Genomic DNA, 23,879 nt, shown 5'->3' on the forward strand with positions numbered 1-23,879 from the left:
ACAGAATAATTAAAGTATAGTTTGTTGAAATGCACATTAATTGGTTACTAATTATCATGTTTCATTCCCCTTTAAGGGATAAAGATATGCTCAGGAGTAGACATTGCTCTGTATAGAAGCATATTGCTCTGCTCATTTGGCTCAGCATTTAACTAGATGGAAGGGAAAATTTGACCACTCTGCAATTCTAGAAAACTGGAGCAGAAACCAGAGGGAGCAAGGGAGGAGTGTCACTGTGTATTGGGTGTGCAGTGTGGTGATTGACTGGGAGTCTACAGGCCTGGGTGCTCCTCTCCTGCTATGTTTTCAATTCACTATGCATCCTCCCTGCTTGAAACTCCTCATGGCTCCTTTTACCGTTACATAAATTCCAAATCCCTGCTGTCTGATAGGTTATGGTCAGGCATTTGATTATGTTCCAAGGATTCTCTGCCTTTGCCCATTCTATTCAAGATAACCTTCTTGTTATACCTTGAAAAAAATCAAGTTTATAATCACCACAGGACCTTTGCACTTGCCATTCCCTCAGTCTGGAATCTTTATCCCTGAATCTTCGTAAGGAGCTTCTCCTCATCATTCACATCTCAGTTCAAACAACTCCACAGAGGTCTTCCATAATCACCCAGTCTAGTGTTCCCCCCCTTTCTTCTCAATCATATCACACTATTATCTTTTAATCACAGATGTCACACTGTGCAAGTATCTTAGGTATTATTTATTCACATCTTTATTGTCTGTTTCTGTTGACTATCAAAGCTATGAAAGTTGGAACCAATCTGTCCTCTCGGCACATTGGTTTTCCAGCACCTCAGACAGTGCCTGAAAATTAGTAGGCATTTGACAAAAATATTTGTTTAGTGGATGAATGGAAAATCAAGTACAAAGCTTGAAGGGAGTTGAGTACAAAGATCTTTGAGAGCTCATGTGGTTGCAACATTTTAGGATGCTTTGAACGTAATGCAGAGCCAAGAGAGACACAAAGGTTGTGAAAGACAGAGCATGCCTTCTTCCTTTTTGAACTTCCCTACCAGCCCTCAGCAAAGCCTTGTCTATGACGGCCTTTGAGGTTGTGTTTGTGGATTGGGGTCCATCCAGATTTGCAGTTTTAGAGCATAGCCTCTATGACTGGAGCTGTGACTCCTGTCCACTTCCCAGCTTCAAAGTTATAATCATGAGGGCACCACTTTAAAAAAGTGAGCTTCTCTCCCTTAATCGTTCATTACCTGTTTCATCAACCTGCTTCATGGGATGCTAAGAAGACAGAGACTCTCCATTTGGGACTCACTTTGCACACTAGCCTGGATCATGGCTCATGCATGCTGCCTGTAGCTGGCAGGGAGGCACTCTTGTATGTAGGATAAAGAGTCCAGATCTTGGCACTATGAAAGTACTTTCCTGGGTTATGCATCTAGAATTCTGTCCTCCCCTCCTGGAGCAGAATCTGTGAAACGCAGTGGACAAAAAAGCAGGTTTTCAACCGTTTTCCCAAAGGAGGTGGTAATCCTCCCTATTAGTGTTTCAGCCTCTCCCCCTCCGAGGAAGGTGTGTGAACACATCTTCTTCCTCTACTTCAGTGACTTGGATGATAATGAGATCCACTTCCTCTCTGCCCTATGTGGACCTTCTCCATACAGGGTGCTGTAGGAGATGGTCCTAAGGAGCAGGTCCACATAGGATGAGGGCTCATACAAGTGAGATGGGTAGGGCAGGACTGACTGATCATGCTGAACACCTGCAGTGATGTCAAGGAAGCCCCACAGTTAACCCACATTTTGGGACAGATAGCATCTTTCTTGAAACTCTATTGTGTAATGGTTATATGGCAAAGAATATAGAGCCAGGAAGTGTGGATTTGCCCCAGCTCTGTCACTTCTTGGCTCCTATCAAGCATTGGTGCCCTCATCTAGAAACAAATTCTTCTGAGTGAGGGGATTAGGGTTTCCAGAAGAGATACATTTGAAGTGGACCTCAAAGGATGACTAGGAGTTCGGTAGGAAGATGAAGCTATGATGAGGATGGGGTGTGGGTAGGAGAGGAAATGATGGTAGGAGGAAGGGGAAGGGGTTACATCTGGGGCAGGGAACAGCATGTCTGAAGCCCGTGTGTTGCTGGTCTGGGAGCTGGAGTACAGCAGGAGTATTATTGGGTCGGTCTAAGCTCTGGATGAGCTCACAGGAAGGCTCAGGAATCTGGGCTTTCTTCTGTGCAGGAGGATTTTTCTTTTTTATTTTCCAGGTGGTATTTTTATGCCTAGAAAAATAAACAATATTTATCTTGTGCTCAGTGCAGAGAACTTGAATACCAAGAGTGTAAGGGAAAAACAATCACATGTAAACCCACTGCACAAAATAATTGCTGTTCACATCTGGTCGTATGTCTTCTCGGGACTTTTTTGGTGCGGAGGTATATTAGAGTAGCTTTACAAAAATGTCATCTGAGGCACATTTTTCAGCAGGAGAGAATCACAATCAGGCTCGCGTTCCTAAAAATCCCGGTAACCGGTGTGGGCAACAGGCTTGGCAGAGACTGCGTGCCCAGGTCAGAAGCTGTTACGTCTCACGCTGGTCCAGGGGAGAGAGGAAGATTGCCTGGGTCAAAACAGGGCCAGTGGGACCAGGGAGGAAGGGATAGATGCCCTCCTGGACAGAAACACTCCAGGAGAGAAAACTGTTACTTTTGTGAAGTCAAAGCCAAGGTCAACAGCCAGTCAATGACTATAAGATTCTCTTCTCCAGGCCCCTGGTCCACATCCTAATCAGACACACAGCATAGTCTTCCATCCTGGAAGGTGCTCTTCATCTTGAGAACAATTAGATTATAAGATCTCCTCTCCTGGCACCTCCAGATGTCTCCACACAAACCCGATTATGCCTCTTGCAAAACTCCATGAAGATGTGCTGTCAGTCTGAGACCTCCCGGCCATCAGGTTCCCTTTGACATAAAAGCCAGATATTGTCCTCACAGGGAAGGTTCCAGTGGCTTTCCTGACTCAGAAGGCGTCATGCTGCTGGTCTCTCTGATTTCAGCCTCCAGGCAGACAGCCACCGCTCTCCCGGCCACAGTCCTTCCCACCATCAGAAGCGTCTGCCGCTGCCAAGCTCCGTGCACAGAAAACGAAGGTTATGGCGACGGTGCCCGAGGCTGGTCTGACATAGGCGATGTGCTGAGTGTGGGGGAGGAAGATGGAAAGACAGGATAACTGAGGATCTGAGCGCAAGGTTCTGCAGACAGCCGAGATGAGCTCACTGCATGGACCACATTAAAAATCCCATCACCTGGGGCGCCGAGGTGGCTCAGTCAGTTCAGCATCTTCCTTCAGCTCAGGTGATGATCCCAGGATCCTGAGATAGAGTCCCTGCATCAGGTTCCCTGCTCAGTGGGGAGTCTGTTTCTCCCCCCTGCAACCCCTCTCTCTGGTCTGCTCATGCATGCACGGACTCTCTCGGAAATAAAGAAATAAAATCGTTTTTTAAAAAAATCTCATCACCCACCACTTCCCAGGGCCTCCACTGCTTTGTTGCAAGTGCTGTTTCATAAGCAGCATTTTCAGAGAGTTAACAAATCTGGAGGGGCCCCGAAAAAGAAAAGCCTCTGTCAAATAGCTTTTCTCTTACTGGAGGAAAAAAGAGATGATTTTCCTTGTAACCCAATTTCCAAAGCCTATTATTACAAAGCATTGGGAAGATTTGTCTCCTGCCAGGCCAAGTGGGGCCGGGCCAGCTTCGAAGGGGAGTTTAGAGATCGGCCTGACAGCTACTGGGGGAAGGGAAGGTGGTCAAGGGGATGGGGTCAGACCCATCTCCCCCCTCAATGACCCAAGGGCATTTCACCAACCGCATGTTTTGTACTGATTGTCTTTTCTGAACGTGAAACGGGAGGTAGCATGTGGAAGAGTGACAGTGTGGGCTTGGGAGTTCCACAGCCCTGAGCTTGGTCCCAGCTCCTGTTCTGTCTTAGCAGCCACCTGACCTGCCCTTTCCCCATCTGGACAAGGAAGGGCTGCACCCCTATCAAAGGTTGCTGTAAGCAGAAGTGGGGCAGTTATGTGCAGAGTGTCTGCTGCACTTAGGCCTCAACTGATTGGGTTCTAGCACCCTTTTGTCCATCCAGGGATCACGAGAACATGATTCAGCCAAAGATCAGCCAGTGGTGATCAGTTCCTTTTTTTTTTTTTTTGGCTAGGTAATAATTGTGGGGCAGTCATGTGCCAAGAATCATCCAGGACATTCTTGACAACGTCGGGAGCTAGGTGACCAGCGGAATGAATGCCACATCAGGTGTCCCAGTGGTTAGACAGGCACAGCTGTTGATTTTAGAAATGCTTCCCCAAGGAGATGCTGACGGGCCCCCTGGGACTGCCCAAGAGCTGGGTGGGGACATGTACTTGTGGCAGGTCTCGAACGCCTCCATGGCCCCTGTCCCGGGCCCACTGGACTGTGTCTCCAGGGACCAGGCTCCGAGCAGGGACATGGAAGTCACTTGTTCTGTGGGGCTTGGGGCTGTTGGGAGAAAGGGTCTCCTAGAGCTTTGGCAACCCCACCCCCACCTTGGACTGGGAGAGGTCATGGTGGACATGGGGCTCTCTCGGGGTAGATGGAATCAATCACTGCAGCAGAGTGGGGACACAGGACCCACAGGACGAGGGCTTCTCTGGAGGAGGGGACGCTAAGAGGATGACTGGAGTGAGTCCATAAGGGCAGGTGATAACTGAAGATGTGGTTATTTGGGCTCTAACATAATAAGCGATCAGAAAAACAACCTAGGGGACTCCTCCTCCCTCAGACCCCTCTGAGCCCCCAACCCAAACACGTCACAACTTAAAGTGAGGAGCAAGCCTACCTCGCGGGACTTGAAAAGGGAAATGGGAAAAACTTCTTCGTGTCTCTTAATCTCTTTCCCCTGATAAAGGAGTTTTGGGGGAGAAAGATCTTTTATTTATTTTTTTTTCCAAAGACTGTATTTAGGGGTGCCTGGGTGGCTCAGTGGGTTGAGTCTTTGTCTTCAGCTCAGGTCATGATCTCAGGGTCCTGGGATGGAGCCAAGTGTCTCATCTCAGGCTCTCTGCTCAGCGGGGAGCCTGCTTCCCCCTCCCCTCTCTGCCCGCCTCTCTGCCTCCTTGTGATCTCTCTCTCTGTGTCAAATAAATAAATTTTTTTTAAAAAGACTGTATTTATTTATTTGAGAGAAAGAGAATCTGAAGCAGGCTCTGTGCTGAGTGCAGAGCCTAATGTGGTACTGGACCCCGCAACCACAAGATCATGAACCTGAACTGAAACCAACTAAGCCACCAGGCAGCCCTTGGGAAGAAAGATCCTTTAGTATCAGCTAACCTTTACTGAGCTCTTTCCACGTACCAAGTATGGTTCTATGTGCTTTATATCTTTAACCCAATTAACTGTCACAACAACATCATAAAGTAGTAGATATTATTAGTATTTTGCTGTAGATAAGTATCCTGAGGCTGAGAGAGAGAAAATAACTTGTACTCCTGTCTCACATGCACTCGGGAGGCTTAAATAAATATAGGAAGCACCTGACAGAGTCAAAGGACCCAGTAAAAGCTTCTCGTCATTGTTCTGCATGAAGCCAGTGGGAGTGGACCCGAGTACCCCTTTCTTCTTTTCCTGTGGTTGAACCTGCTTTGCAAGCACAATGCAAGCATTCCAAAGCCCAGGAGCTACCCAGCAACAGATAAACTGGGTGTCAGTGCTGACAGGCAGTAGGGCTGGGGGTAGGGGGGATTATAAAGTACCTGGAGTGACCAGGAAGCCCCAGCTGAGACAGTGCCTGAGGAAACACTTTGCAAATTGGAGGCTGATGCTTTAAACTGCCTTGGAGAGCTGCCTGTGGGTGGAGTTGTCCTGTTTGGAAAGTCTCTTTAGCTGGAGGCAGTGTTACTCAGTTGGGTTTGAATCTATGCAAAAATAACATAGAGTTTCCATCCTAAGTGAGTTTGTGGTTTAAGGGGTGTGGGGAGGGGGCAGTCATGAAATTAGACCATTTTAGCACAACTCTGTGTGTGTGTGTGTGTGTGTGTGTGTGTTGTGGGACTCATTGAAGGCATGACTACAGATGCCTGGGCTGTACTAAAATAAATAGATGTCACCTTGCAGAAAAGAGACTTAGGGGAGAGACAACATTTCAAGAAGTAGGAAGAGCAGATGGAAAGTTGTGAAATGGCCTGGGGTGGCCAGTTCAAGACTATCAACCCCATAACACTGAACCCTTCTAGAGCCTATAGCTGTGATCCTTAGTCATGGATCCTCTAAGTTCTGGTGCTTTTTGTGGAAGGGGCTGATGGGCAATGGAGGTGGGCTCTGGAAGGAATGACCCAACTCTTGAACCCAAGAAACCCCACCAGAGGATACGTCTATTCCCTCTACCAGGGAGGACTCCATGTCTGAGGCTGGCCAGGGACTGAGTGGGTGGGAAGGAAGGCTGAGTGACACTTCAGGCCTTGCCTTGCTGGGAAGTGCCTATTGTTGGGATTTCTGAGCCTGAAGCACATCTGAGAGGTACTAGCAGCTGCCATGGACCACAAATGAAAGGGAGGGAGCCTACTACAGGTCAAGTAGGGACTGGGTGTTTTAACTGTGTTCTTACCGTAATCCTCTCAATGGCTCTGAGAACTAGCTATGATTATCTCCATTTCTCGGGTTATCAGGGAAAGGCAGATCTGAAGATCAAATGCAGGTCTGTCTGGCTCCTCTGTCTATGCCTCAAATGCCAATCCTCTTCTCTTCTCTCTAAACATCCCATACCCTCTCCACTTGCTTCCAAAGGCTGGGAGTGTGAGGTAAAAAAAAGGAGCCTCAGATACCTAACCATTCTCCAAGTTACCCTTGGAGCTCTCTCCTAACTACATCTGCATATGCTTTAGGTCTGCCACTGATCTCATGAATGGGGCTTGGAAGACACCCCTTTTCCAATCTGAAGAGAGTGGTCCAAATCCTCATAAGGAAACTATGTATCATTATATGCCTAGCTGACACCAAAATGTCTGTTAGGAATGGGGCTCTTAGTTTAGAATATACCAGGGTCCATTCTCAGGAGTGGAAAAAAATTGGCCAGGGATATGTGTATGACAGGAACTGTTCCTTGAGAGGCAAAGAGAAGATCTGTCTGTTTCTCTAGAAAAGGAGTGTATTAGCCAGAGTTTTCCAAAGCTAGGTAGGTAGGTAGGTAGATAGATAGATAGATATGAGATTTATTATAGAAATTGGTGGCTTACATGGTTATGGAGACTGAGAAGCCCATCAACCCACCATCTGCAAGCTAGAGAACCAGGAGAGATGGTGGTAGAATTTAGTCGAGTCTGAAGGCCTGACAACCAGGGGAGCAAATGCTGTAACAACCCGTCTGATGTCAAGGGCCTGATAACTTGGTGGGGTGGGGGTGGGGGTTGCTGGTGTAATTCCTGGGGTCCAAAGGCCTAAGAACCAGGACTGCTGATGCCCGAGAGCAAGGCAAGATGGATGTCCCAGCTCCAGAAGAAAGAGAGGGAAAAATCTGCTTTTCTTCATTTTTTTTGTTCTACTGGGTCCTCAGTAGGTCAGATGATGCCCCCCACATTGGTAAGGGCAATCGTGTGCACTCAGTCTACCCATTCAAATATCAATCTCTTCTGAAAACACAGACACACCCAGAAATAATGCTTTATCAGCCATCTGGGCATCCCTTAGCCCAGCCAACTTGACAGATAAAGTTAACCATCACACGGAAGGAATGAAAAGAGGAAACAAGAGAAGTCACAGGGAAAAAGAGATGGTGAAAAGCCGAGGGGTATATGGCATGAGAGCTCAAACCTTTAGCAGACTTACTAATCTTGCGCACTTTTTAGCCCAAATGGCTCTGTTGTAAGCCTACAACAGGACTGAGGTTATGCTCCATTCCACGGGGCCGAAGTCAGAAGTCAGACCTCAGGTGTGAGTATCAGGAACAAAATAAGAAAGTCAGTGACGGTATCAGTAGCCAGGGATTCACGTGAAGAACTCTGGACCCCAAGAGGTCCTGATCTGATCTGGGGGTTGAGCAGGCTCACCTGTATCTCCAAGAGAACTGAGGCAAGCACTTGAGTTGTACCAAACTGAGCTTCCAGCACTCTCCAGAGCACAGTGAGATTCAGCTCACATAAAAGCATTGTGTTTTCGGGAACCTAGAGTCTAGGCCTATCGTGAAGCCTTGCAGGAAGGCATCTGTCGGTCACAGATCAAGGCATCTCATGGAAAAGACACGTGTTTGGATATTTCGAGGAGGAGAGCTGCCCATTCCTGCAATGAGATGCCTCAGCCCTAGGAAACACTGGTTTCCCAGGCATTTCATCATGATGGAGATAAGCTTAGTAATGGAGGGTAAAAGCCCATAGCCAGAGATTAAGGTCAGAGGGTGAGTCACGGTGTCGCTGCTTTAGACTGTCAATCAGCCTTGCGCTTGAACCAGAGACCTGAGGAGAGGGGACAGCACTAAAGAGAAAGTTGCACAATGAGCTAAAAAGCTGATGTTCCCTTCCTGGAGGGGCAAAGGGCATGAAGCTGGGAGGCTCTGGAGCACAAGGGTTCAGGCACGGCTGCCTCTCCATCCTCCTTGGCTGGAAGCAGAGAGCCAGTGGGAAGACCTGGGAGTTGGAACAATGTGAGAGCCAGTGTCTTTCCTGTCGGTGTGGCCTTGCAAAACATAGGGGCTGATGGATGTATAATTATTTATTTAAAGTTTAAATACATTTACATTCAGAAATTTAAGCAGAGCCCTCTTCTAGCTGCTTTAGCAAAATTCCAACGATTTGCAAAGCACAACTGAATATCCTCTGTGAACCCAAAGTTTTAGGGCCACACCAGACTTCCGTCCGTATTGGGGAAGAAGCGAGACCCATGGAGCCAAGACGTTGTTCACAGTCATATTGGAGGGAAGGCCTGTCTGGAATTTGTAGGTCTGTGTATAAGTAGTTACACACCAGCTGACTCCCATTTTCCTTTTCATCTTTCCGTTAGTGACCTACATGGAAAACCACGGCTGGTCCCCTAAGCCCAGGCCCAGTTTCCACGTGATGCTAAATTGTTCCCATAAGCAAATTCTGTTGGACAGCCGCACGTGTCCTGGTCCGTGAGGGACGAGAGTGCAGACGGGGAGTGTGGCGGGAGCCTTTCTGGAATGAGCTCTCCTGCTGTGCTGTGCTAACCCTTCTGGGGCAGCCTTGGTCTGTTCCTCAACATCGTCACATCCAGTAGCATTGACTGAGTATCTTCAGGAAAGCAGGCACTAGAAAGGGGTCTTTTTTTGGGGGGAGGGCTCCATTTTATAAACGTTAAGCCGTTTATCCAAATTCTTGGCAAGGAAGTAGAAAGGCAAGTTTTTTAAAATGCTTTTTTGGTGGAGGGGGGGCGTTCTGTCCAAGGTCAAGGTGTCGTCTGCAGTCCTCTAACTTCAGAGGACTCAGATTGCAAAACCCTCGATGGATTTTGTTAAGGTTTGTGTTTAGGCTTCAGGACTACAGATCTAGAGAAGTCCTTACTCCAGGATTAAGGTCAGAAAACCTTCTTATGGGCCAGATGGTAAATATTTTAGGTGTGTGGGCCATAGGATCTCTGAAGCCAATAACCACCTGTGTCACTGTGTCATGGTGGCTTGAAAACAAACAAATGGGCATGAGTGTATTCTAATAAAACTTTATTTACAAACGTAGATGAGTATGTTGGTAAATTATATCATTATAATGTTATAAGAGTCATAATTAGCTGATCCCTGCTATACGGCATGGTCCTTACTCTTAAGGCATGGCCTTTCTGATGTCTTAACTAGATTCCCGGGTGTTAACAAGGTCTCTACACTCTGGTTGGACCAGAACTCCACCACGTCCTAGAACTTCTCAATCGCAAGTATTTCCACTCCATTCCCAACCTTGTAACAGCCTCTCCCGGTAAACGTTGTGTAGACTTTTCCCATGCATGTGCAGCCTGCCCTCCTACCACCCAGAGTTCTGGGGACATACCCCCCTGCACAGCTTTCTTCCTCTATGATGGTCTGCCCCACAGATGCTAGTCCCTTCTGCAGTCCCCCATAACTGACCCCCGTATCCTCAGGTCAGTGGCGATACCATGATTTACTTGGGTTCCACTTCCCTACATCACAGTTAGAAAATTGCCCCTAGACAGAGAAGTGAAGAAAATGAGACCTTACTTCAGGATTTTCTTTTTTTCGTAGGTCATGGTCTTGTGTTGCCCATCGCCAATGCCAGAAAGCACCTTGCTTACATAGTCCATCCATTTATAGAGCTATTTATAGCCTGGGGTTAGTCCAGTGCCAGTTTTCCCATCATGGGCAAATGCAGAAATCCCCACATTCACACCTGTCCTCTTCACCTATTCTCCACTCCGTAGTCGAAATGATCTTTTCCATTTAAACATCTAATCATCTCCCAGACCTTCCCTAAAATGGTTCATTGATTCCCTATTGCTCTTAAGATAGCATCTCAGGGACAAGATCTGTTTTTGCCCAGCAGTGAATCCCAATACACAGTATGGAGCCTTCCCTGTGCTGGGTATGCAATACATATTTTTGAGTAAATGAATGAATGAATGAATGAGAAATGACATTTTTGGCAGAGAGAACACATAAACAAAGGCAGGGAAGCAAGAGACAGCATGGGGATTAGTGAATTATTCAGTAAAATTCCAACACAGGATGCTGACTACAAATGACTCAATGGCTTCATGTGTAGAAAATACGATAATTGAGGATCAAGCCATTAAATTACCATTTTTCAATTATGCAAGACCTTAAACCATGTCCTCAGGATGAAGGTCTTTGGTTGGATAGGGCTGTCTATGCAAGGCAAGGAAAAGGTTTTCCTTGGACTTGGGGTGGCTGTGCAGATAGACAGATGGACACATGTACAGGCTAAAGGAATCATCAGTTTGCTAAAAATAATATCCCAAACAGTTTTTCGTGGAAACCTGAAGAGAAGAGAAAACAGATCGATAGCAAGCACACCATTTGTGCAATGCTGACGTCTTGCCCACGTGAGAGACAGTGAATCACCTCGGAGACCAAGTTCTTTCCCAGACAGAAGAGAAGGTGACTAAGGGAACTGGTGCTCTGGAACCAAGGAGACCCCACAGTACTCACTCATGAGTTGATGAAATTCATCTGGTAGCAAATTTTAGGCACAGAAAATTGGCATTTGTGATAGGAAACAAAGGGAAACACATGATTTGGGCAGAAATGTCCCAAGACCTTTGAAGAAGTGAAGTTCAAAGGAAAGAAAGGCATGGGCCTGTGGCTTGAGGCTGGAAGGAAAAACTCAGGGGCATCAGAAGTCCTCTAAAATGTTGTTTTAACTGTGCATTAGCAAATACTCCCAAATGAGAAAGTCAATGACTATGATGAAGGAAAGGGGGAGGCTGCTTGGGTACTCCCATAGGAGGTCAGAAGAAGAGGACAGACATCCACATTCGTTGAGTCCCCTTGGGGTGAGGGCACAGAGCATGGGGCTCTCATCAATTAGCTAGTGGTGCCTTCATAATAACCCTGTAAGTTAGGTCCTATTATTTCCATTTTGGAAGTGAAGAAACTGAGGCTTAGATAAGTGAAAATATCTAAAGTCAAAGACCTAATAATACAGCAGAGTTGTGCTTTGGACAAGTTAGATTTGTCTAATTCCAAAGCTCATGGTCATCTGGGGTACGTAGTACGTTGGTGGGCATTCTGCATTTTCAGGACTCAAGTCTTTCTGCTTCCTGGGTCAGAGGGCATTGAATGCAGTGTCACGGACAAGGAGGGGCTTCACAGTGATTGTGTGTATGTCATTTCAGAAATGACATACACACAATCACTGTGGTAGACCCACTCCTTTACTGATAAGAATCTTTTCCATTCCCTTACTCTTTGAGTATCAACTTTAGAATTTATGTATGCACGTATACATGTCATGGTCAAAGACCAAAGTCTGGCTGTACCCAGGGGTCCTGAAGGAACACATGAACATCCGTGCATGTATCTGATCTTGGCTGGTCACACTTGGGTTTTAAAACCAATTAAAAAGATGCTTTGGTCTAACATAGGACTGGAAGCACTTGAAGGTGCCCACTAAGCTTAGTTCCTTACCGTGCAATGCAACATTTATAACATTCCTTCCACCCGTAACAAGGCCAGCCCACTCTTCATTTGCTAAGAATCCTTAGCAAAGAAGCCTGTGTTCATGATCAGCCACGGAAACAGAAACAAAGTGTAGAAACATATGGACTTCTCTTCTTCCTTCTGCACTGTCTGGAGCGCCGTAATTTGTAGATCATCTATTATCTTGCATGCTCTAGTGTTTTGTTTTGTTTTTTAAGATCTTATTTATTTATGAGAGAGAGAGAGAGAGAGGCAGAGGCAGAGAGAGAAGCAGGTTTCCTGTAGAGCAGAGACCCCGATATGGGACTCGATCTCAGGACCCTGGGATGATGACGTGAGACAAAGGCAGACGCTTAACCAACTGAGCCACCCAGGATCCCCCACGCTTTATGTTTTTCTTCAGGAAGGCATAGGAGACATACCGGTGAGTTGGGTGTGTGTGCCAAGAGGAGAGCAGGCAGGAACGTGGAAGAAAGAAAATGTGTGCAAATGTGGCAGGGAGCAGAAAGCCCAGCAGGGATTGCTGGTTTCCTAGCAATCGATGACCGATTTCCCTCCAGGACTATTCCCAGAAGTGTAGATCATTTTAAAAATAGATGCAGGTCCTGGTTCAGTTACTGACAGCGCTCTACACAAGGCTGTGTGCAAAAACATCCTTCCCGGAAGATCTTAACACCTTAGGTTTGGGTGTTCACATTCTTGGGACTCCTTTTAGAAGTTTGTTCCTCATTTGCCAGACTCCTTGGATTTTATCTCAGGAAGCAGTTCCAATCCAGGGTGATTAAAAGATTTTTTTTCCTCCCAGGGAACCAAATAGGGGCAGTTGTTATTCTCAGGAGAATCAGACCATTCTCCAAGATGCAGCTCCCAGGCCTTTCTTTCTTTCTTTCTTTCTTTCTTTCTTTCTTTCTTTCTCCCTTTCCTTCCTTCCTTCCTTCCTTCCTTCCTTTCTTTCCTTCTTTCTTTCTTTCAAGATTTTATTTATTTAATTGACAGACAGATCACAAGTAGGCAAAGAGGCAGGCAGAGAGAGAGGAAGGGAAGCAGGCTCCCTGCTGAGCAGAAAGCCCAATGCGGGGCTGGATCCCAGGACCCTGAGATCATGACCTGAGCCGAAGGCAGAGGCTTAACCCACTGAGCCACCCAGGCACCCTCAAGGCCACTTTCTTTGTGAAATCCTCTACCATCTGTCTAGGCCAAATGCCCTTCCCATCTTCCTCTGCACTTCCAGATTCGACCTACTCTCATGGTACGTATTTTCCCAGACAGTCATTTTTGCCCATGTGCCACCCATTCCAGTAGACTGGAAGCTTCTCCCTTGCATCTTACCTGTCACTTTCCAAGGCCCGACTGAGATCTTGTATATAACAGGTGCTCTGGACTGCTTAGTAAATGACTGACCCAGTGCACAGAGTCCCAACGATTTTCCATCTTCCCTCAGATGGCCCTCTGCATCCTGAATCATCAGTGATATCTCTTGCAATTGGGATGAGAGCACACAATAAGACCACACTGTCTGGGATTGTAGATGTCTCTGCTGTGCTGGTACAGAAAAGTGGGGTGCTCCAGTCCTGGAGGACCACACCCTTGTGTGTCAAGCGTGAGTCCTGCCTGGAAGAGGAAGTCATTCTTGGCACCAAGTGCCTGGGGGAGAGTTGCTTCTCAGACCAGAGCTGGCAACTGTGAGCCATGGGGCTGCCTGTAGGAATGGGGTTCTCTATGCTTAACCTCGAGGGGGCTGAAATATCATGACCACCTCCTGGGTGAGCTGGTGCCATCTACTCGGAGTCAATCCAGAAGCTAGGGGGTGGGGTATCAGGGAAGAGGCTGGGATGGGTGGCTGCCCCCAATGGCATGAAGATCCCTTATTGAAAGGAGAGGAGAAACGGAGTCTGAGTGTCTCTCTCTTTGTTCATTCTCTGCCTTCCCTTAAGACTTAGCCAACTTCCCTGCATACTCTCTCTCCTCCCAAGGGCTTCACAGGGAGGAGCCACGGGGTTGGTCTCAGACCGGGCTTGGGCTAGTGGGCTTAAGGAAAAACTAGTATAGGGAGAGAGCTCAAAGGAACGGCTAGAGCCAAAAGGAACCACAACTGGAAGGCCAGTGGCCCCTCACATCCAGGAGCTTCCCTCCGAAGTTTAAACTCTCTGGGTGTATGCCACTTAAAATGAGGAGGTTTCTCTGCTTCTCAGAACTCGGCCTTCTGAGAAGCTGGAAGGTAGTGATGTTTTAGCTAGCACAGGATGAGAGGAAATAGCACTTACTCTGTATTTGCCCTGTATCAGGCATTTTGGATACTCATCTAATCTAACCTACCCAACAGCCCTGCGATGTAGAGCCTTCTGTCCATCTTACGGTGGAGGAAGCAAGTCTAGAAAGAAGTGACGCCTGCTGCAGAACTAGGCTTTGGATCCAGGGTTCCACATTCCCAATCCTGGACCCTCCAGCTTCCTGCATTGGAGACATCTGCACAAAATGCATCATAGGGCTCTCCCCAGAGCCCATCCCGGGGGCTCGTTTTGCTAAGTGCTGGAGGCACATTCGACCTTTCCCTGTTCCTTATCTTTGTGGGCTGTGGGACTCCATGTCTGCCCCTGAGTGGCTCGACCAGACTTTCAGAGTGCCACAGACTGACTGATTGAAAAAAACCCCTCCACTCTATCCCATCTTGCCATCGCCGCTGTTCCCAATCAAAGAACCAGCAGAGGGGCTGAGCTGGAAAGATCTCAGAACTCAACTAGTGGAATCCCATTACTTTTAATATGCGGACCCAAGACAATGGAGAAAAGTGACTTGTTCAAGGCCACACGTGGTCAGTGGGATGGGTGGGGCACTAGAACCTGGCTCCCCAGTCCTGGTCATCTGCCGTCGTCTGCTAAGACCCAAATTGGACATTAGCACTGCCCCTGGAACCACCTGCTCCCTGCAGAAGGTCAGGTCTGACTCTGGGGGTGATACCGCGCCAGCTCCCCAGCAAGGCTGGACCAGTGCAAGCACGAAGATGCCACATCGTCACGCAAAGCTAAGATTAACTGGATAAGGCACAGTGCTCCAAGACACGGAGGTGCCCTGTCTCAGTCTGGCTCTCCCTCTCATTTTAAAGCCTATGTTCCTATCGCCAAGTCAGCAATCCAATTAACTGAGATTTTTGAGGAAAGCCTCAACAATGAAAAACGAAAATCCTGATTAGGGAGGCCCGCCCTGCCTCATTAATCCACTGGTTGGTTTGCAGTTGATGGGGTGAAGTTGGCTTCCCCATCCTCTCCAAGAAGGTTCTAGAATGGTGATTTAAGGCGCTCAAGCCCTCGGTCCTAGAGATAAAGATCTTTGCCGGCAGCAGGAGCACAGACCTGGGTCAGCGGAAAGTCAGAAAAAGTACACCACTCTGCTTGGGTCTCCTGAACTAATTATCTTTGTCATTTGGTGTCTTTCGGCAAACGGGAATATCCAAGGGTTGAGAAAGGCACTTGTGCCCCCGGGGGAGCAGTGTGAAGAGGCACTGGCTGCCATTCACACCTCTAGGTGCCAGCAAGCTACTCCAAGCCTTCGTCCCTGGCCTGCCCTTGACTCTGACTCTGAAGCCTTTCTCATTAATAATAACTGATTTCCTCACATGAGCTGTCACCCTCCTCGGGCTGGGAACCTCTTCTTCCGTCACTGTCTTGCTTGGGCTTTGAGACAACTACAGGCGACCCAATGCTCGTCTTAACAGGTGAGCATAGCAAGATTCAGTGAGGACATAGCAGTTAGTAGGGGGCATAGCTGGGCTTGAAAACAGAGCTTCTGCCTGCACCTTGATCCCCGTCTTTGTCTAGAATCCACCTCTTTGCTTCATGGGCCACATCTTTTCCCCTTCGGTGTTTTCTGGAATGGTCTTTAGAGCTGGAGTGGACACTCTTAGTTTGCCTTCCCAGCATCCATGCATTTCCACCTTCCTTCCCAAGAGAACCTGGAATCTGTGCAGACATCCATGCCTCCCTAGCAGAGGATGAGGGATGAAGAACCCCATCCATAGGATGGTCTAAGGGTCATCTCATTTCCCTTGGCAGCAGGAAGGGTCAAGAGACCCAATTCTGGCCAACAAGAAGGGAGGCAGAGTCTTCGGAGAAGCTTCTGGTAAAATCTCTCCTCTTTTTTTAAAAGAGAAGGAGAGGTTCCCTTTTTCCCCCTGGACCTTGTCCTGTTCATGTGTGGTACCCAGGACTCCAGCTGACTTACTGCCTTCCTCCCTCCCCACTGGTAGCCCTCCCCATTCAGCGCTCACATCCCTTCTGCCTCCCTCCGCCACTCTGCCAGAAGCCTTACCATTATACAAAAAGAGAAATCTGAAGAGTATCTGGGCACTCTCCTATCTCAAGACAAAGACTTGGAAGAATTGAGACAGTTATGACTTTGCTTTTCATTTTACTATCGCTTGTGTTTTCTGGCCATACAGCCATACAGATGGTACTCGACAGCCTTAGGGGTGGTGGACACGCCTTCTATTCAAGGAAAGCCCCTGTCCATGGTCCCTGCTGGGGACAGGGAGAGCCAAGGAGTCATGTTCATGTCCCAAGACCTTCTTTCAAACAGGGCCACAATTGATTGAATGAGGCAGCAATATTTGACTTAAGAGAGAAGCATCCCAGCTACCAGTTGGCCAATAAAACATGGCCTCCCTTAACAGAAAAAAAAAACAGGAATCAGCCAAATTTCTTTTTGTTTGAGAAATCCGAACCAAAGTCGCCAGCCAGCAGAGGAATGGATGTGAACACACCTGGGAGGGTTGTGGTCAGGACAGCGGTGCAGTAACTGAAAGGTTTGCAAACTCTTGGAAGCCCCCTGGAGGCTTGAGGCTCTTTCAGCTCTAGGCTCAGTAACCTCTATCTCCAGGATCCCCTTCATCCCTCCTTGTAATAATCTCCCAGTATCTGAGATGTCTCCTTGCAGCTGGAGCTCCCTCCCTTGGCACAACTCACAGGGGTCTCAGTGATCTGCCTTGCTCTGCACACCACTGTGTTCTCCCAGGCCCCTGTGTCTTCCTAACTGAGTTGCCTCCTCTCCGGCAGAAACGCCATGCTCTTCTACATCTTTGGTGCATGCTATTCTCTCTGCTTGGAATGTCTTTGCTCTTTGTTCACCTGGTGAGAACGTAATCATCTTCCAGAACCCAAAGCCAACAGCCCCTTGGTTCTTTCAAGTATATATCAGCACTCCTTCCTGGTGTCCTCTCGCGTGTATTTATTCAAACATTACTTGTTTAGTGCCTATCATGTGCTCTGTTTGTTACTATGAAAAAATGTTGGATAAGGAGATTGTAGTGGGTTGCGGGTGGTGCTATTTCAGTGAAGGCATCGTGGACTCCATCTCTGGGCAGAGTCTGCCTGTGGTGAGGAAATGACCTTGTAAAGATCTAGGGGTGGGGGCAGTTCTGGCAGAGGGAGCAGCAAAAGGAAAATCCTGGGGGTAGGAATATGTCTGGTGGAAGAGAAAGCAAGTGTGGATGGAATGAAGTGAATGAGGGCCAGAGCAATGATTAAAAAAATGGGACGGGATAAAATGATGTAGCCTCTGCGGGTCACTGCAAAGAATCAGGATTTGGGTCTAAGCCTAAAGGGAAGATTGGTGTTGGGGGAATGAGAGAGGAATGGGTGAATTTTCTGATCTGCATCTTGAAAAGGTTGGTCTGGTGGCTGGGTTGTGGGGAGCTGAGCATGGAAGTCATGTTCCAGGCAGAGATGAAGGTGGTGGCTCTGCGGGGTGAGTTGCTGCAGGACTGGGATCTCCGTTGGAGGAAGAGCCAACAAGACTTGTTGGTAGATTGAGTGTTGGGGGGAGAGGGTGAGGAAAGGGCAGAAGTGACTTTCAGATTAGGGAATGGGGAATTTTGGTGAATGGAGACACCAGTCATGAGAGGGAAAGAAGAAGCAGAGGAATGAGGTTGGGAATGGGAGTCAAGTTTTGGGTGTGGGCCTGGCACTTATCAACCATATTGCAAGACTTGGTTACAAATCTCGGACTCCTTGAGAGGAAGGGCTGTGCATTTTCTCACCTCTGTCTCCCCCACTCTACTAAGCACAGGTCCTCACAAACTTAACCCATTACTGATGAATGCTTTGATTGCCACAATGTACTTATTCTTAAAAAAATTACAAATGTAACCCAAATATCATTGTTTTCATTAGCTTACTTGATGACCACCAAGCCATTTCTTCTTCCTCTTCTTGTTCTTTTTTTTTTTTTAATGACTCTTCCAATGGCAGTGACCATCACTTTTTAGTTCCAAGTCTGTCTGATCTCCCCACTTACCTGTCCCCTCCATCAGCCCTTTCATGGTCAAACAAAATCCAAATGGGATCCAGGGGAGCCCTCAGGTTAAAGACACACTTTGGTAAGTTCTCTATTAGCATGCCTTGGTTAGGGGAGGTGTTATGGTCCGTTCCCGCTGGGTCGTGCCAAATTGGCCAATCAATCACCACTCAGATACTGAACACCTATAATAAGCCTTTGCATCTGCCTAGCACTTTGCAGCTTACAAAGCAGTTTTATATATCCTCTCACTGAACTTGTGCAACCAACCTCTGAGTCGACAGGGCAAATCTCTGGATATTAAATTCCCTATTTCATTTCAACTTCTGTAACTTGTGGCCAAGGATTTTAACTAAGACTGTTCCTTCTGCCTGAAGTGTCCTTGTTTCTCTTTTGGCCTGGGAAACTTCCACTTAACCTTCCCGATCATCTTAACTGTGAGAGGACATCTTCCCTGACCCTCTAGCAGAGTTAATCACTCGTCCTTTCCTCCTCTGTGTTACCTGGGCCACGTGGATGTGCCTATCAATTTAGTTATTGTGCCGTACTGTGTAGCTGTAGATAGGCATGAAATGTATGGGGACATGTCTAAGTATCTGTCTCCTCAATAGGTAATAGATAATATTATCCTTGAGGGGAGGGGATGTATCTCATTCTTCTCAGGGTCCCAAGGCCTGATATATTCTCCTACACATAGTTAGCAATCAATACATGAATGCCAATATGGATATTTTAAAAGCTTGAGGTCATATTGTGGGGGACTTCTGCATATTTTGCTAAGGAATATGGACTTCAGCCCACAGGCAAAAAAAGAGCCAATGGATGCTTGATTTATATCCCAAAAGGCAGATGGCAGGCTCATTTCATACGATTTATTTCCCTGAAAGCAGATGAGGTCTGATTTATATCTTCTCTTGAAGGTCAGGTGACGGACTGTTCAACTCACTGTGTCATTCTCTCTGACAATGGCTTTTATGAGGATGTGATGGCGGGGTTGGTGTCACTGATACACAACCTGCTTGTCTTATACAGGGAACTTCATGAAATTTCATTTTCAACTCATCAAACTTTTGTTGAGCATCTACTATGTGCCTGGCAGGGTGTTCAATGCTGTGATAATAAAGCAACGTGGTTGGGAACCCCCTTTGCCAAAACTCTGGAGGAGGGGCCTGTGAGGCATGTAGAAGTGTGACAAGTCAGTTCCCTGTCTTGCAGCCTTCATCCCATGCTGCTGTGATTTGCTCCGAGAGGAGCTGGACCAGCCAGCCTGTGATCGATGAGTTCCTGTCACCTTCATGACACACTCTCCTGAACCATTTCACCAACACTCAGGTGACCCTGCAGTACCGGGCTGATGGGATGGGCCCCAGGGAGTGGGGCAATGGAGGACAGCAGCAATGATGAATTTGAGTGTCAAAGCTGCTCACCGGAAAACTTAATGGACTTCCTCAGGCTCTTCCTTCTGCCACATAATCATCCACTCACCCATCTATCCATGCATGTATCCATTCATTTATTCATATGCCTGTTCAGATCTTTATGTTTAAAGTGCATATCTATGTGTCTTCTTTATTATATACCCATCCATCCATCCATCCATGCATCCATCCATTTCTTCTTTCATCCATTCATTCATATCTTTATGTTTAAAATCACATCTGCCTGTCCTTGTTGGTACAAATCCATCTGTTCATCCATCCATCCACCTATCTATTCACTTAAATCTTCATCATTAAAGCATGTATCTTTCTTTGCTGAAACACTGTAAGTGGCTTTCATGTGCCACAACCTAGAAGCAACATCCCTTATCTCAACATTCACAATTTGCCTTTATTTCCTGATCCTATGTACATGAGCACTCCCTTAGCCGGATGGGTTTGCCCATCCTCCCCTGGCAGGCTGGATCCTGCCTCCTCTCCTTTTCTCCCATCACCCTCCCTTCCTAAGTGCCCTCCTGATCACTCCTATCTATTTCTTGTTTGTTACCATCCCACTTTTACCTGTTCCAATCTTTACCACCTTATGAGTCTGTCATAACAGTCAGGAGACTGTCCACTCTAATCCTGCACCAGCTGTCTGTCCTCCTGGGTGGTCCATCCCTTCTCTGAACTCCTAAAGTTCTTAGTATCTGACATACCCTTTGGGCCCTTGACCCCTATGTCCTTATATTTATCTTTTTATAAATGAAGGCTTTCTCTCCCAAGACGCCTGCCTTTGCTCAGTACAGCGGACCCTTAAACAAAGCAGGGGTTGGGCCACTGATGCCTTGCCTGGTCAAAACTCCACTTAGACCATTTATTCCCCCAAACTTAATTACTAATAGCCTACTGTTAATGGGAAGCCCTAGGGATAACATAAACAGTTGGTTAACATGTATTTTGTATATGTGTTACATACTGAATTCTTATAATAAAGTAAGCTACAGAAAAGAAAACGTTATTAAGAAAACCATAAGGAAGGAGAAATGCATTTTCAGTACTGCACTGTATTTATTTAAAAAAAAAATCCATGTATTGGCAGACCCACATCGCTCAAGGGTCAATTGTGCTACTGAAGACCAATTCCTTTAACCCTGTCCCGCCCAGCTCTGAACCCATCAGGACTCAGAGAGAAGAGTCAGGAATGAGTCTTGTTATTCCAAGCCCTATGCCCGCTGTTGCAGGCCTGAATCCTGGGCACCTGTGGGATCCTGGTCTGAAGCCTCCATTCTCAGACCATCAGGACCTACAAGGACAGCGCAGGGTGGGTCTCACATAGAAGTTAGCTTGGCCTTGACGTCTGTGTCACTTCCAGGACCTAGCCCTGGGATGGAACCAGCTCCCTTTACTCCAAATCTGATGAGTACTTTTTTTTTAACTGACTGGTCCCAAGGAACCATGCCATTAATGTGTGTATGTCCTTGAGTGTGACCTTCGGTTAGTTACCTATTACTGCACAGACACTTCGCAACTTATTTTTTCTCATGATCTTGTGGGCTGGCTGACTGGTTCTTCTTCTGGTCTTAGCTCCATTCAGGTGACTACAGTCAGTGTTGGGGTTTCCTGGATGGCTCTGCCTATATGTCCTGGGCCTCAGCCGGGGAGACTGGAATAGCTTCTCATACACCTGGGCTTTCTCCATCTGGCCTTTCCATCCTCAAGGAGGTCAGACTAGATGTCTTCAGAATGTGGCAGTCTCAAGGTTCCAGGAGTGTGAAAACAAAAACTGCATGACCTCTTGGGACTTTGGCCCTAAAATTAACTCAGTATCTCCTCCACCACACTCTACAGGTCAAAGCAAGCCCAGATTCAAGGGTGGAGTAAGATGTCCTTCCTGATGGGAGGAGCTCTACAATATTGGGGCTGGGTTTTTAAATTTATCCACTTCATCTCCCCTTGCCCATCTACCAGACTGATCTCCCTCTGGTGGTACATTGTGCCAGATTAAGCCCGAGTTCATGACTTTTGGAAACAGTATACAATATCATGGACCACTATGTCTGGGTCTGCCCCTCTAGCTGGGTCACTAGCTAGAGCAGTATCCATGCCCAGCAGAGAGACTGATGCGGGACTCGATGCCAGGACCCTGAGATCATGACCTGAGCCGAAGGCAGAGGCTCAGCCCACTGAACCCCCAGGTGCCTGGGGCCCAGTTATCTTACTGCATATTTTTTACAGTAGTTACCACCGTCTAAAGTCCACCTTTTGTTATAGCATGCTGCTTTATTTTGTTTACATGCACATTGTTGGTCTCTGAGAACTTCATGTAGGAACCTTATTTTTTTTTTTTTAAAGATTTTATTTATTTATTTGAGAGAGAGACAGTGAGAGAGAGCATGAGCGAGGAGAAGGTCAGAGAGCGAAGCAGACTCCCCATGGAGCTGGGAGCCTGATGTGGGACTCGATCCCAGGACTCCAGGATCACGCCCTGAGCCGAAGGCAGTCGTCCAACCAACTGCGCCACCCAGGCGTCCCAGGAACCTTATTTTTTCACTGACAAATTATCAGCACCTAGAGGCATGCTTAGCACATGGTAGGTTTCAGTAAATATTTGCTAAATGGATTCAAGCTCCATGAAGATTGTGATCCGCACCTATACCCACCCATTCATAGTCCCTCTCCCAGCTCCTGTCCATAGAAGATGACCATAAACATCCATTATTTGAGGATAATTCATTCATTGACTATGCACAGTGTGACATGTCATGAAGATTCCAAAGACCCTCTTTACGTCCATCTCATAAATGTGTCCAAGAGTCTTACATCTGTCCTGAGGGTGTTCTGGTCACTGAAAGGGTATAATTTCTTTTTCTTTTTCTTTTTAAGGATTTTATTTATTTATTTGACAGAGAGAGAGAGAGAGATCACACATAGGCAGAGAGGCAGGTAGAGAGAAATGGGGAAGCAGACTCTGCCGAGCAGAGAGCCCAATGTGGGGCTCGACCCCAGGACCCTAAGATCATGACCTGAGCTGAAGGCAGAGGCTTAAACCACTGAGCCACCCAGGCGCCCCAAGAGTATAATTTCTTTGGCGAGACAAAATTTGAACATCTGGAATGACAAGAAGATGTTTTCCATTTCATGCAAATTCCTTCAAATAAATTCATCTCAGCCCTTCGGATGTATGCTGGGTGGACATTCAGGATGGACATTCAGATGCATACTCAGGAGACATTAAAAAAAAAAAAGAGAGAGAGAGAGAAAATCCTACCACTACTATCCCTCAAGACTTTCCAGGCTTTTGTTCAGTTGGGGCTGTTCCCTGATGTGAAGTTCCAGCTTATAGAAGTCAGGATGTGGGAGAGATTTTTTGTCTTTTCTCTGGCAAGAGACAGAGACTGTGTACTATTCCCTGCTGAAGCTAGAGAATTCGGTGCTCAGAGTCCGTAGTAGCCAACTGACCACACTGAGCTACGTGTTCAGTTTACATGAGCCAAGAGATGGATGGACCTGTTATCACATGTTCTAGAAGGGTTTTCTTGGAGGTCACTTATGTGACCTTCTGTGACTGTACTGAATGTGCCTTCTTCCCCCAGGAGCTTGTATGGAACCACTATTCGTTCAGTGCCCAGAAGGCCTCAGATATCCTACACAGCGTGACCAAGAATGGAGGGCACAGTGAACCCACTGCCCTTATCACATCTCCACCCCTGGCAGTAGGTAGAGGAGTTCTAAAACAGGGTAGGAAGCTTCTGACTCCAGATCCAGTGATGACAGGACCAGATTTTCAGGCTTATCTATAAATCAGATCTTACTACACAACACCCAACTGCTCAACTGTATTAAGGCTGAGTCAGTGTGAGGGAGCAGTACCAATAAACATTTCTATGTGTGACAGGAGACCACCCTTATAGAGATCCCCAAAGGGATAACTGGCACTGTCCAGTGTACCTGCTCCATGCTTCCCTTGAACTGTCCTCGTTGCAAGCTAAGGTCTCCAGGAACAATCCCATTCCCTGCCTTCCACCTGCTCTCAGCCATCTGCACTGCCCGTGCCCCATG

At 47.1% G+C, this 23,879-nt stretch overlaps 1 protein-coding gene across 1 annotated transcript in view; it reads right to left on the minus strand.

Annotated features, from left to right (window-relative positions):
• Nucleotides 1-23,879, minus strand: part of ASIC2 (acid sensing ion channel subunit 2) — a 969,864-nt gene that overhangs the window by 476,349 nt on the left and 469,636 nt on the right. The gene's annotated exons all lie outside the window — the stretch shown is intronic.

Source organism: Neovison vison, chromosome 5 (assembly GCF_020171115.1).
Source record: "Neovison vison isolate M4711 chromosome 5, ASM_NN_V1, whole genome shotgun sequence".
Classification (NCBI taxonomy): domain Eukaryota; kingdom Metazoa; phylum Chordata; class Mammalia; order Carnivora; family Mustelidae; genus Neogale; species Neogale vison.